General features: G+C 40.5%; 1 protein-coding gene across 3 annotated transcripts in view; it reads right to left on the reverse strand.

Annotated features, from left to right (window-relative positions):
• LOC134617384 (microtubule cross-linking factor 1) overlaps positions 1-14,334 on the reverse strand; it is a 79,258-nt gene that overhangs the window by 57,258 nt on the left and 7,666 nt on the right. The gene's annotated exons all lie outside the window — the stretch shown is intronic.

Here is a 14,334-nt window from a genome sequence, read left to right on the forward strand (position 1 = left end):
TAACCAGATAACAAAACAAACACCCTTGAAAATTCTCTATAACCTTACAGTAACATTTAAAATGCACCTAATCGCCTCCTAGCTCTAACTGCATAACTCATCACTCGTCTTTATTCGTCATTATTCTGAACTTTCAGCTAAACAAAACAAAACAAAAAACTAAACAAAACTGTGCAGTGTGGGCATCCATCTATCTTTTTTCTTCTCCCCTGCGACTCTAAGGCTGGGCACCCCATGATGGATCGCCAATCTGTTTCAATTCAATCTATTTATACAGCGCCAAATCACAACAACAGTCACCTCAAGGCGCTTTATATTGTAAGGTAGATCCTGCAATAATACATACACAGAAATCATTTAACCCCCAATGAGCAAGCACATTGGTGACAGTGAGAAGGAAAAACTCCCTTTTAACAGGAAGAAACCTCTGGCAGAACCAGGCTCAGGGAGGGGCGGCCATCTGCCACGACCACAGGTGAGAGAAGGACGGCAGGATATAAAAGACATGCTGTGGCTTTTGGCTAATGCACAGAGACAGATATTTACACTCACATTCACATCAACAGCTACTTTAGAACCACCACTTAACCCATCCCCATGCATCTCTTTGGACTGTGAGAGGAAGCCATAGAGAACCCCCTACAGACACGGGGAGAACATGCAAAGAAGGCCCCAGTCCAGATTGGAACCCACGACTTTCTTGCTGTGAGGTCTTACTGCCGAAGTCTACAAAAGCTTGAGGACAACAGCAGCAATCCCACAAATAATAGATGACTGTTTGTTTGAGATCACCTCTGAATCAAAGAAAAATGAATGGACACCCTCGTACCCCTTTATAACAAAGCCCTCAGTGAAGTCATGAGACTGTACAGGGCAGCTCCCAGGTGGGAATGTGTGTAACTTAAAATGAGCTGCAGGACAGTGCTTTAAAAAGCCTGCAGACACAGCAAAACTCTTCCCTAGAGACAGACAAGTGAAAAAGGAGGCCAATACACCTGAAAGGCATTGGCGCTGCATACTACTGCTCTGTCTGGAGGTCATCCAGTGCACATCCAGCCTAAAAAGCCTGAACTCCCAAACATCCCAGAGTTTAAGTGAAGCTACTGTATGGATACATATATTAAATAATAATTTAAAGCGTCACTAGGAGTCAACCCACTAACAGCTATTAGTGACACTGTGGCTCAGACAGGCCAGGAGGAGGGAAGAGCTGCCATGTCAGCTGCCTCCAAACTCTTCAGCAGGTCCAGCGAGTATTCTGGGAAAGCAGACTGGCTGCGTGCCAGTGCTGTGCAATGTGCAGTACAAGAAAGCGAGCCATGTGGAGAGGGCAAGGGAGGCGAATGTCGCTCTGCACTCATCATGATGTACAGAGAAGACGGATAAGATCGGCGAGTTACACTCAACCGGAGCCGACCCCGCCCTCGGGCAAAATAATGCTGACAAATCAGAAATGGAAAGAGATACTACATTTCCCATGCTGTTCCTGCCAGAACAAATTTCTCCAGCACAGACATGCAGAACACAAAGATCCTCTCTTATTTTTTTGTGCAACCCGTCTTGAACCAGTTGGTGCAGCTGAGATTAAGAATTCATCTTTGAAGGGAGGATAAAGGATAAAGCTGGTGATATTTTACCTTCACATCTATTTGGCAGACGCTTTTGTCCAAAGCAGCGCACAGATGAATCTCTGTTATTATCAACAAATCTGATGAAACAACCAAAAACTCAAACTCATTACATTAATTCCAAACCTTTGCTTCAATTTGGCATGTAAATCTCCTTTACTTGAGTCAAAAGTGATTATACGCGTGACCTAGACGGATGCCGCTCAAAATTACATTCCCACTCCCACGCAAGCTGAACAAAGAGGGGGATTCCTTTGATCGAATATATAAAAAGAAAAAGTAGGAAGTCTTCACTTGTCTGAATATCATTAGTGGGTGTTTTACGTTGATAAATCAACAAACTGGGTCATTGTTGTCTTTCTTAATGGAAAACAGAGAAAAACAGAAAGTTGTATTGACATAAAAAAATACATCAAAACTCTTGAAAAGTAAAGAACTACTCTGGAGATCACTCACAACTTTGTATTTTGCAACTTCCCAACTCTAGCATCCCAGAACTGAAGTCATCCACAACCTGCTCACTTGTGCTGTTTACTCATCTGTACATGCATACAGCATACATTTAGTGGGAACAGGGGACAGAATCTCTGAGTCATCCCTTTCCACTACATGGTCCACCAATGTAGTGGAAAGGACTAGTTGTTGGTGCCAGACGGTCTAGTCTGAGTATTTTAGAAACTGCTGATCTACTGTGATTTTCCACACAACCAGCTCTAAGGTTTGTAGAGAATGGTCCAAAAAAAGAAAAGAAATATCCAATGAGCGGCAGCTCTCTGAGTAAAAATGTCTTGTTGACATCAGAGGTTTTAGGTGAATGGTTGGATTGCTTCAATGTGACAGGAAGACAGTAACTCAAATAACCACTCATTACAGCCAAGGTATGCAGAAGAACATCTTCAGACTGGCTGCCACTCCTGTCAACCAGAAACAGGAAACTGAAGCTACAATTCATACAGGCTCATCAAAGACTGGAAAAACATTGCCTGGTCTGATGAGTCACAATTTCTTCTCCAACATTCAGATGGTAGGGTCAGAACTGAACAACAAGAGAGCATAAAACCAACCACTGTCTCAACCACTCAGGCTGGTGATATAGTGGGGTGAGGGACATTTTCTTGGCACACTTTTTGCCCAATTCTGCACCAACTGTGTGAGGCTATTGTGTCAATATGAACCAAAATCTCTGAGGGAGATGAGGAAGATGAGGATTACGTTTACTTCATCGTGAGAGGTAGCTCTAACACACTTGGACACAACTTCAAGGTTGACTTATGTAGATACCTACTAATAACTACTAAATCGTTGAATATAATGTACAGCTATAACTCGTGTAATGTTTTTGTTTATGGCCATCCTCCTTAGTGAGGTCACAGTTTGAGGAAACATCATAGAAACAAGGAACTGGTTTTTCCTCTTTGTTAAAAGTCCAAACATTCAGGCTTGCTTTGTTTTTCCACAATGCCACCAGTGTCTTGCTGATCATCACACCAGTTCATGCTGCATTCCTAATGGGTTGGTTACAATGGTGGAAGTAGGTCACAGTAATTTCCATAAACAGATATCTGCCTATGAATATGTAGAACCTGTAGGCAAAGGTTTTCTGGTGTCATTATGCACTCAGCTTTGGTTCTGCTGACCAAACACATTTAAGCAGCCTTTGACTGTGTGCAGGTAAACAATCTGTGTAAAGAGCAAGGAGAGATTGGGGGAGTATTTGCTGAAATGCAATCTTGAAAACATTGACTATTTAGCATAGAAAAAAGAGTTGTGTCCAAAACTCTGTATTTGGAAACAACTATCACTGAATACAACAGGAAGTTATTGCTCAGACATGCATCAGCTCTATCAGAAGCCCTGAAAATTTGCTCCTTGTCTTCAGAGACTTTGTCAGCAGACTCGTCAATGGGTTTCCAAACTTAAGTTATAGTAGCAGTGATATTGTGTGATGGACATTTAAAATTTGTTCCTGTTACAGCTGTCCTGTAAAATCAACCAACTGGCCAAGCCAATTCATCAGCCAATATTAGAGTGTTGGAGACATATTGGTATTGGAGTATATATGTCTAACTTTAAGTCTCAAAAACCAGTAAAAACGAAAAATCTTTTAAATTGATATTTTAAAAGATCAGTCGATATCTAATTTCCTGTTACTAAAAATCACTTTCTTTGAGATTTGGTGCAATCAAAAGATCAGATACTTCCCTCAAATCTTACTTCAATGCAACAGTGCAAAAAGAAATAAGCCCATTTAGACTTTGGTGCATCTGATTGTTTCTGTAAACAGACTTCTCAAGACAGCTTCCAGGCCCAATTAAGCCCTTATCAGCAGCTTATTATCCTTTAGCCCATGATTATCATGTAGTTAGGAACAGCAGCCTCTTCTCACATCATCTGCAATTCATAATTAGCAGGAACCAAGTTATTTTTCAAGACTCTGACTCCTCGTTCTGTTACCATCAAGCATGTGTCTATGGTAACAAAGCAAGGATAAATAAAAACCTTACAACCCCATGATCATAAACTTGTGTCTGTTTATCTGGAGCCTTCCCTTAGGCATCAGCCATGTCTCCTCTGCTCACTAATAGGAACCATACACACAGCATACAACAGAGCACTATTCTAATCTATGGAAAGAGCCTGAATGAGTGCACAGTTGGAGGAGGGTGTAGGTTAGGGGGGGATGAGGGTCAAAACGATGCGTACGAGTGTCCAGCTGGCTGATAATGAGGTCGGCCTCACCCCCGCGCCACTTTTCCACCACCCAGCACTTCACTGTGCCCTTGTGTGTATCAAAAGGTTCACAAAAGGTTGGTAATAAGAAGGAGGGGCTTTCGCCTCTGCACACATGGGAGCTTCGTGGCCAGAAAATGTTAGGAGGGGAACCAATAAAGGAGCAAAGTGAGAGGTGAAATACTGAGCTATTATGAAATCCCAGCAGACTACCAAGCTGCCACAGGACGTTGTACAAGATAACGAAGTCTGAGCTCAGGTGGCGGCCAAGGTGTGCAGTAATCTACAGGGTTGTTACCCGGACTTGTTATTAGCCCAGATGATGGTTTAAGTCGGGGGGTTGTGTTTGTTTGTGTCATGTCACAGCTCCCGAAGTGGAGCTTTTAACTGATTCTTATGTGATGACCGCCTTCCTCCCTCAGCTGGGCTGGACCTTTGCCTTTTCTCAGTTTCCTTAGAGGGGGTCTAAGGCATTAATACGCTTATTTAATTAAAGGTTAACCTTTAATATGCCAGTTTACACTCATAACCTGTAACATTTTGCAACTCCAGGGTTGTACTTTAAAACCAACCACGTGAGCCAACTAATTCATCAGCCAATATTAGGTTATTGGAGATATATTGGTAACTGGGGTATATGTCTAACTTTAAGTCTCAAACAACTAATGTTATCCATGTTATCTAAGCATCAACGCAGTACAAACTCCCTAAAATTGGTATTTTAAAGGCAAAGTATTCATACATTTGCGTTCACTTAAAATGGAAGACTATCGGTCAGTATATCCGTTCCTATCACTATAAACATCTATGTCTGAATCACACTTAATTAAGCATAAAAAGAATGAAAATCATCACTGGTTTGGCTCCATCTCAGATGGTTGTTCACAGGCAATGTGCATTATCATGTGAACTGCTGATAGCTTAAAGAGCAGTTTAAAGCTTCAAAAAAAACTTCAACTAGTACTGCATATCACAGCATGACATGGAAACGACAGGCTTGCAGTAACTCTCTAGAAACTACAATACCTCGACCTTCGTTATGTGTTGGTATAGTCAAGCGGTGATGATGTTCTTCTCCAGGTCATCATTAGTGCAGCAAAATTCAAGGCCAGCAAAGGAGGGCGAGGAAGCTACACTAAAACCCCCTAGGTACTTAACAAAGAGGGGATTGAAAGCAAATAGAAGAGGTAATTAAAAGAGGGATAAGTCACCAAGATTTCACAGCTTTCTGATTTAGTCTTCCTCAGTCTTAACAAGCTATGCAGCAGGTCTCCGTCCATATCACCGAAGTCATTATTTGCTTATGACTGTTTGCGTGCAACATATAACCTCGGAGAGGAAGCAGTGACAGCCTCTGTTTTCTTTCCCAGTCTCATAGTTTCTTCTGCAACAAGCACTTCGGATTAAAGCACAAACAGATCTATAGGCTCCCACAGTTCTCAGACACATGCAGCCCCATCTACTTCAAGTGAGAGACCACACAGTCCCCCCCCCCCCCCCCCGACTAATATATTGCCTGAAATAGACCACTTTAAATATGATAGAGAACTCACTTGGATACTGCAAGCTTGACCAGGCACAGCTCTTTATTTTCTCAGGAAGGTTATACACTCCTGGACTGTAAAAACATAAACAGCTTTGTGAGTCTATTGGAGTCTATCTTAATGAAAAATTTGTACGTCAAAATGTGCATCGAACTCTTTTTGGAAAGAAACAAGCTATTCTATTTATGAAAGTAGCTATAGCTGTACATTTTCTGTGCATATGCAATATCCTTAGTTGCATTTTTAATATGCGTAGCGCCATATTTTTAATAAAAAAAAAACACTAAGCCTTTCATGTAGAATTATTAAGATTTTGCAGGGAGTGACGAGCACACAGAATAATCAGGACCCTTAAATTATCATATTAGTTATAAAACCCCTAGCCTTTCTGTTCTGGTCACTTTCAGTGCTCTCAGCTGTGGCAGCCAGCTGTTTTCTGTGAAAAACACTATGAAAGACTCACTGTATAAAGTACATATTGAAGCATTTAACAACCAGATATTTCAGCCAGGTATTTCCCCAAAGAGTTTACAGAGACCTGGACAAGTTAAAAGATGTGTTATTATTGAACTTATATTCATCCAGTGCCAGAAATAGGACTCCAAATGAATGATAATGCTTCTCTGGCTTTACTGGAAATGTTAAAAGCGAACACATTCTTCGAAATGTTACATGTTATATAACAACAAGGAAAATAAGGAAAAGATTTTTTGGATATGATTGCATCTTTATGTGCCTTTGTACTCATTCTGGAAACAGATTCTAGTTAAAGGCCAGAACAGAGCTTAATGTCTTGCACAAGCGTCGTGCTAAATAATATACTCGTCTTTTCCCTGACAGTAGACGTGTTCTTCTGAAGCAGGAGGGCTGCACAATCCTCCCATAAGTCACTTTAGTCACTTGTATTTTACATTTATGTTGATGCAGCCTTGTCTCGCCCTGTTGCTGCTGTCGGTGAGGACATGGTGACAGCGCTCTGTGACTCAGGCGATCTCTGACCGCTGCCTCATCAAATGAACTTTTTTAGACTACAGCGAAGCTCACTGACTCCACACAGTCCCTGTAGCCTGATCTATAAACATGGCTACAAGCAGCTTTTGACAGTAGGACTGCAGGCGTGCACGGAACATGTAACTGGGCTTATTTTGGAGTAAAAGAAATGGAAACTGGCCAGCACAGAATTGCTGTAAGCATCCTGATAAGATGTAACACTGGGCCACCACTGGATCTCATTTATAACTAGTAACAGTTATGAAATAAATAACTGATTAACCAATTAATAACAGCTCAGCTGAGCAATGGTTTGGACTATCATATCAGATTTTTATGCATATGAATAACTGTTGGAGCTTTACTTTGTAAACATAAAAAACAAAACAAACAAACATACAAACAAACAAACAAACAAACAAACAAACAAACAAAACAGGAAATTGAATCTCTTTTGGATTAGAGAAGTTACTTTTTTTTATTTATTTGTATATTTCTATAGATCATCTCCATGCTTGAGAGCAGAAAAAGGCATATAGTGTGATCCTGATGAAGCAGGAACTCATCAGGATCACTCTATACGCCTTTTTCTGCTCTCAAGCTCAAACATCTGGAAATTTTTAGACCTAGTAACAATATTAGCTCATCTACATATAACTTTAAGCTGCATTAGTTCGTTGTTTTGGTCACTACGCACCAGAAGAAATTTACCCGTGTGCTCTTCCAGACAACAGAACTGTTAGAAAACGGCAGATGGGTGTCAAGGGATAATTTTTTATTTATACATGAAATAGGCTTGTGATACACTACAGTTGTATTTATTGTTTTATTCAGGCTGTGGGTGGGAGAATTGTTTGCAGAATCAAAACAAAGTTAAACATTCTCACATGATCCTTACAGGATTACAAGAGTCAAACTTAGTACGAAAATGTCTGAATTTAGTTACCAGTGACCCACTTTGCATTACATGTAGTCATTATATATTATTTGTTATTGTGAAAATATGGATTAATGGAGCCTTAACAGGATTATCGCCTTATCATTATTTATTTTTTTTTAGCAAAAATCTTTATAGTCTGGAAGCATCCAAAACAATTCAGCAGTATAATGTAGATCAGAGCTGACATCTTCTCTCTTCATACCCTTAGGCGAGGCCAGAACTGTTTTTTCTGACTATATTTCACTCAAGGCGATGGCCCCCAACATACTACTGGGAGCTCCATTTTCCTGATGGCTTGTCTGTTCCTTGTGTTTGGAGGAGAGGTGAGCAACACAATGAATCAGCCTGAGTTACAGCCTGCCAAGCTGCTGTCAAACACCCTAAATATAACTGCTAATACCATTTGTTACAGTGAAGAAGAGAAGCATCCATGATACCAACCTTGGATTTCTCCTGCTTTCAGATCTGGGTTAAGCTGAACAAAATACTGTGAGACAATGAGGTGATGTTTTCAGGACACCGGCTTTATTTGCATTTTCAGATGTTTTGTTATAGTTAAACTGTATTAAACCGCTGCACCTGTATCTCAGCCACGTTTCTGTTGCACCACTGCTCTGTCTTGGACTTGTTGTTTTCATTTTTTTTCCCCTTGTATAGTTAATTTACTTAATAATCTCGCAGCACATTAAATATTCATTCTCCAAAATCACCCAACTGGGCCAGGCTTAACTTACCAGCTCAAAGCACAGATGCAAGATTAGCTTTGCCTTTATAGAGAATTTTTCCCCCATTTTCAACTATAAACATCAAATGATGGCACCCAAAAAAGGTGGAAACATCTGAATTTTCAACCAGCCATGGCTAGTTGCCAGGTCGCTTCCATAAATACAGATTTCATTTTATAGACATTACGAAAAACTCAGGATACATTTAGTTTAATTTCATCATCAAATATCAACTGTTTTAGATAAAGTATTTTACCAGCTTTGATGCCTGTAAGAGCACTTTAAATGCAAATCAGATGTGAACTACATGCCAAGGCTCACGATTTCTGAAGACTGCGCTTAGGATGGCGACAAATATGTTTTTGAATTTCTTTCAAATGCCCCTTCATGTGTCTGAAGACATTTAAAGACACACTTTCATGCTGGAACGGCGAATGCTTCGGGATGTTTTCTGATTATAAAACGACAGCTTGGATACGACTGCAAATTGAAACATTTGAGCAACACGACGGCGTGCATGAAAAATAAATAAATAAATAGAAAAGGAGAAATTCCATTTTGCAAGGGTTTTAACTTCAAAGGCCAAACGCCTCAGAGTTGTAACACATGACTCCAGGGTTTCATGCACTTGTCGATTTTCCATTACTTGCTTTGGGTCTCCGATAGCTTGCCTATAGGGTAACAATATTATCTCCTCTAAAATGATTTACTACTTCATAGTTTAGGCATTCGTGATACACATTACTGTTCTAAAATAAAAAGCTACGAATCAAGCAGAGCCTTGATTTCAGACATGCATTTATGGTGTTATTCTAATGCTGTTCTCGTTAAATCGGAGCTGAAGATGTGGTTTCCACCTGAAAACAGCAGAAACGTGCAAGTAATGGCGTCCTCCTCTCAATCACGTCTACGAAAAATTTCTGCACATCGAGCAAACTGCACAGTGGCTGCGCAATGATAAGCTTTATATGGATGTGTGTCACTGCAGCAAATTTTGAGTCCCTACGCTGCTCCTCTCCTCACGCCTGTTCTCCTTCCTATTGGTGGAGTCAGACACAAGATACTAACTAGGTCAATGAGATTCCTTTACACTCCTCCAACAGGGGAACCACAGCAGAGGAGAGGAGAGGGGGAAGATGTGAAAGAGAGAGGTGTGGAGAAGCAAGGAGAACAGAAGGATCAGGAGATGCTTCCTCAAAGCCAACGCTTTTTCCGCCAAGGAAGGGGGGGAACGATGCAGCAGCTCTGACATGAAACAAATGTCTGTGGTGACTCTCGCTCAGATATTGTTGATGTGACTTATTAAGAATGCAGGCATTTCCCTCTGAAATCTTTGTAGTGGGGAAAACACAGCAACAAAACAACTGAGAGGTTGGAACTTCTCTCGGAGACACCTTCAGTCTTTACTTTTAGATACTGCACAAGTGAACCCAGTTATTTTTGCTCTTTCATGGTTAAAAACCAGCAGAGTTGTGTCGCAGTTAGCTATTAGTTAAACTGATAATGCACATCAAATCAGTTCATCATTTGCAAATTTTTGATTCGTCTCCACTGCAACCTGCACATGAAACAAGGCAATAAAAGGAAAAACACACCATCGCTTTACAAAAATTAAACACCCCCCCCCCCCCCCCCCAAAAAAAAAAAAACCTAGAAGCTTGCTAATGAGCACAGGTGACGACTCTATGCATCCACAAGCACTTGAAGCAAATCAGCCTTTTGAACACAACCCTCATCGAACAGATTGCATCATGTAAACAATTTCACTCGAGTACATTCTGCCTGCAATCCTCCTGCACATGCTCTTCGTTTTAATGTATATTTCGGGTGACATACCCTTTTTCACTTCCCAAAAATGGCAGCTTTCAATCTCAAATGATCCTCAGCAGAGGTTTTTCTTTAATAAAGAAAAAAGAGTAACAAAATAATGACAGATGTTTACACTCACAGAGCTTCTCAAACATTTGCCGAAGAGATAAGCTAGTGTCTGAGATATTTATCACTTTTAGCCATATTAATATTACATCACTGGAGCCAAAATCTCAGATGCAATAATCAATTAGACTGAAAAAAAAAAGAAAGTGGCCAGTGTGAAATTAATTTGGGCTGTCTGACAGACCAGAAAGGCTTTTTTGAAACATCACATCAGGGTCTGGGATCAAGTGATTAGAGATTCTTAGTTCCAGATATATTCTCTCTTTTTTAGGGCTTCGCTATGACTCGATTAAATCAAAATTAATATAGTAGGCCCCACTAATAGTGCCTTTATTTGGTCACCTTCCTTTTTAGATATGTCCTCCACTCAAATTCATTAAGACGATGACTAATCCACAGATACTGCTGTGAACGGCTTTTATTAGAACTCCTTCAGCAGAACAAACACTACAAAATCACACTTAAATGCTCTCTGCCTACTCCAAAAGAAGCCTCATCTTACCAGCATAACCCTCAATGAGACTTTATTGATCACTGCTTTCATGACATCTGATGTCAAGTTAATGCTTCAATATGAAAATATCTGATGTGCAACATACCTGGGAGTCACTGAGGGGGAAAACCACCGCACAAAGGATTATCCTTTGGCCGTAATGAAAGATGAGTTTATCACAGGGAAGCGGGAACTGCAAATAAATCACCTGATGCTCGTGTTCTGCGTGTTGGCATTTCATTAGTTCCATTTCATTACACACATCAGTGGGCCTTTCTTCAAATGTCAGAATGAAAAATCTCCCAACTGATCACTGTTCGCCTTCGTGCTGACCAGCAACGAGACCATAATTTAAAATGAAGAAGATCCCGTCAGGCAGCTCTGCTAAACTGTTTGATATCAGGGCCGAAAGCTGTTGTTATAGCGCACGCACACGTGGCCTATGGCCGTCTGCTTACAGCCATCCGCTACCTCTCTGTCTTTTTCTTTCTCGCTCTCCCCTCCCATCTGAGCGTACGGAAACACGCCAGGCTGTTTTATAACAGCCCTTCTTGTTGGATTAATCCATGCTGGGGTGCCAATCTCTGGGCCAGCGTCACATTGTGCAGCCTCCAATAGCCAAGAACAGGCGCAGGGACATGAGGACTTGGGTTTTAAAGGGCAGAGATGCACAAACTGTTGGAGATTAGCCGACCTTTAGCAATGCAGTGAAAAATTCAAACTGATTATTTTTCATAATACTTTTTTCAAAACAAATTGAGGATTAATGTGTATAAATATAACATATGCCCAACATCAGAATAACTATTGGCAAATAAGATAACATTTTCTGATGGCGGTGGCTGGATTTTAAGCTGTTAAATGTACACACACACAGAGTGAGGAAGACAACAGCCGATTTTGATTTTTAACATGTCATTTTACACACAGAATATTATATCAATGTTTGTGTTTCACTAGAGGTTTTTAGGGAAACGTGTCAAACATGAGGTTTGTAGCACGGCTCTGTAGATCTCCTTGTATAAAAGCCAAATTCAGGTACAGAAACAAAGATGTTTACTCTCAGATTACACGATACATCTCAGTATCTTTTACGCAAGCACAAGAACTTTAATTAAAGTAGATAAATTAATATAAAATGCGATTTCATAGGTCCCACAAAAAATGGGAGTTGTTAGTCTCGACTGGTTGGTTTGTTTGTAGTATTGTGTAACTTTGGTGTTTTAAGATCAGCCCAGCAACTCCTGCTTTCATAAATACTTGTATGGTTACTAAAAGATGCTTAATGTAACAGATCAAAGTATTGATATAAACGGTAAAGGGACCGGTACTTATATAACATTCACACAGACTCACACACCAATGGACACATCAGAGGCAACTTGCGGTTCACTATCTTTACCAAGGATACTTCAATACACAGGCTGGAGGAGGCAGGGATCCAACTAATGCTCTTTGGATTAGCAATCTCTGCTCTTATTTAAAGTATTAAGATTAAAGTATAAAGATTAAAATCTAACTCTTAATTTCTGAAGAGTTCTTTTGAATAGATTGTTATAATGAACTTGAGCTGGACTGGGTTTTTTCTGATCGGCAGTATGATTTTATTTGAGAAGCCCACGTTAAGGTGCTTTGTTCATGCAGTGGTGCTCGTCTGCATTTAAAGTGTATGTTAGCATTCAACACTAGTGATAAAGGAGCTGAAAAGATATCCTAACACAATTAATGGGGCTGACTCATACAAACTAGAACAAAACTCAAAGCAGTGCTGGATTATGTGCTTCCCTTTTCTTCTGTAAATTGCGTCACGGTACACCTGAGTCATGGTTTACAAGGTGTAATTAAATCTGAAAGGGAAATGAAGTACTCCTCAATCCAGTTGAGCTACATTCTTATCAGTAAGTGTGTTGCTCCTTTCTTATCTATGACCGATGTTATCTCAGTGACTGAGCAGCTCTGAGAGCAAAGGGCAGTTTCTTAGATTCAGTTGCTGAAACTGATCGCCAAATAAATTGCGTGTAAACACTCTAATAATTTCCTGAAATGGTTTTCCGCTGTGCATTTTGAATTTTAAAGCAATCAAAAGTTTTTATGCGAGCCCACAGACAAAGAAATGTGGATACCAACTCTGAACACATTTGGGGGTGCTGTATTATAAAAGAGCCAGAGACGGTTTATGTTTTTCTGGGACAAAGCTCGGGGGAAAACACAAAAAATCATTTGGAGCAGCCGCTGTCTCAGCCTTTCTACTTACTACTCCCTCCACTCCTCCTCTTTGAACAAGACAGTCTGTGTCATCTTATGCTCATACATGTATGCATCGTCCCACCACCACCGAGCACCGAGCTGCATAAAACTGCACTGAGCCACAGTTACAGAGTTACACAGCACGCCCCGCATTACAGATATCTGAAAAATGTCAAAAGAACAATGTGCAGCTTCCTCACACTGCACTCTCGCTCTTTCCCAATAACTTTCTTTTAAAAGGTTATCAGGATTACAGCAACAAGAGTTGCATTGACTGCATTAGCACATCCATAGTAGACATGAATTCTGCCTCTCAGTCAGTTCCTGATAAGCTGTCTTTGAAAACAGCGATGTTGCGAGCACTGACAGTTAAGGTCAGAAACATCTTTAGAATATAGATTCTGAACCAGTGGTAGACCTTTCTGAAGGGTACGCAGAAGCATGCAAAGTCTTACGGAGACAATGTGCCATTAGCTTAAAATCAAAGCATCTTCAGCAGCGCACATAACGACAGGAAACGAGAAACAGCGTCATCCAGCTGCCAAAAGAAAGCCACATCTCCAGACTGACCGGTCTGGTATTAGCCTAGTTTTTTCTTTGTTGGCAGATGGCATGTTACCTCCTGTTGTCAGAATCGATTAGTCTAAGCAACTGAAGCTGAGCAGCACTGAGAATAGCTTCTGCTCATCTCGTTACCTGTGAGATGGCCTTACTTCACAGATACTCCTCCGCTGAGGAAAACAGTGATATTGAAGTATAACAAAAGCCTAAATTATACTGATACAGCAGCAAAAACACAAAAATTAAAATGTTTAAAGAACATGGGTAAATTGGGAGTGTGGGTACACTGCAGTTAAAGTGGGAGTGTACTTCCTAGCACCTAAAGAAGCATGACTTTCCATGATTCAGATTCACCACTAAACTAGAAAAACAGAGCTCAGACATTACTTGGAATTTCCTCTGACTTCGTAGCTATCACATACCTTCAGTTAAGTTCATCTGAAGCACATAACATCTAGAACAAAATGTTATGTACTGCTTCTTGGGATGTAGCCATTCATTATGTGCCACACACATTATGTGTGTAGTGGAAAATGCCATC

Source organism: Pelmatolapia mariae, linkage group LG18 (assembly GCF_036321145.2).
Source record: "Pelmatolapia mariae isolate MD_Pm_ZW linkage group LG18, Pm_UMD_F_2, whole genome shotgun sequence".
Classification (NCBI taxonomy): Eukaryota; Metazoa; Chordata; class Actinopteri; order Cichliformes; family Cichlidae; genus Pelmatolapia; species Pelmatolapia mariae.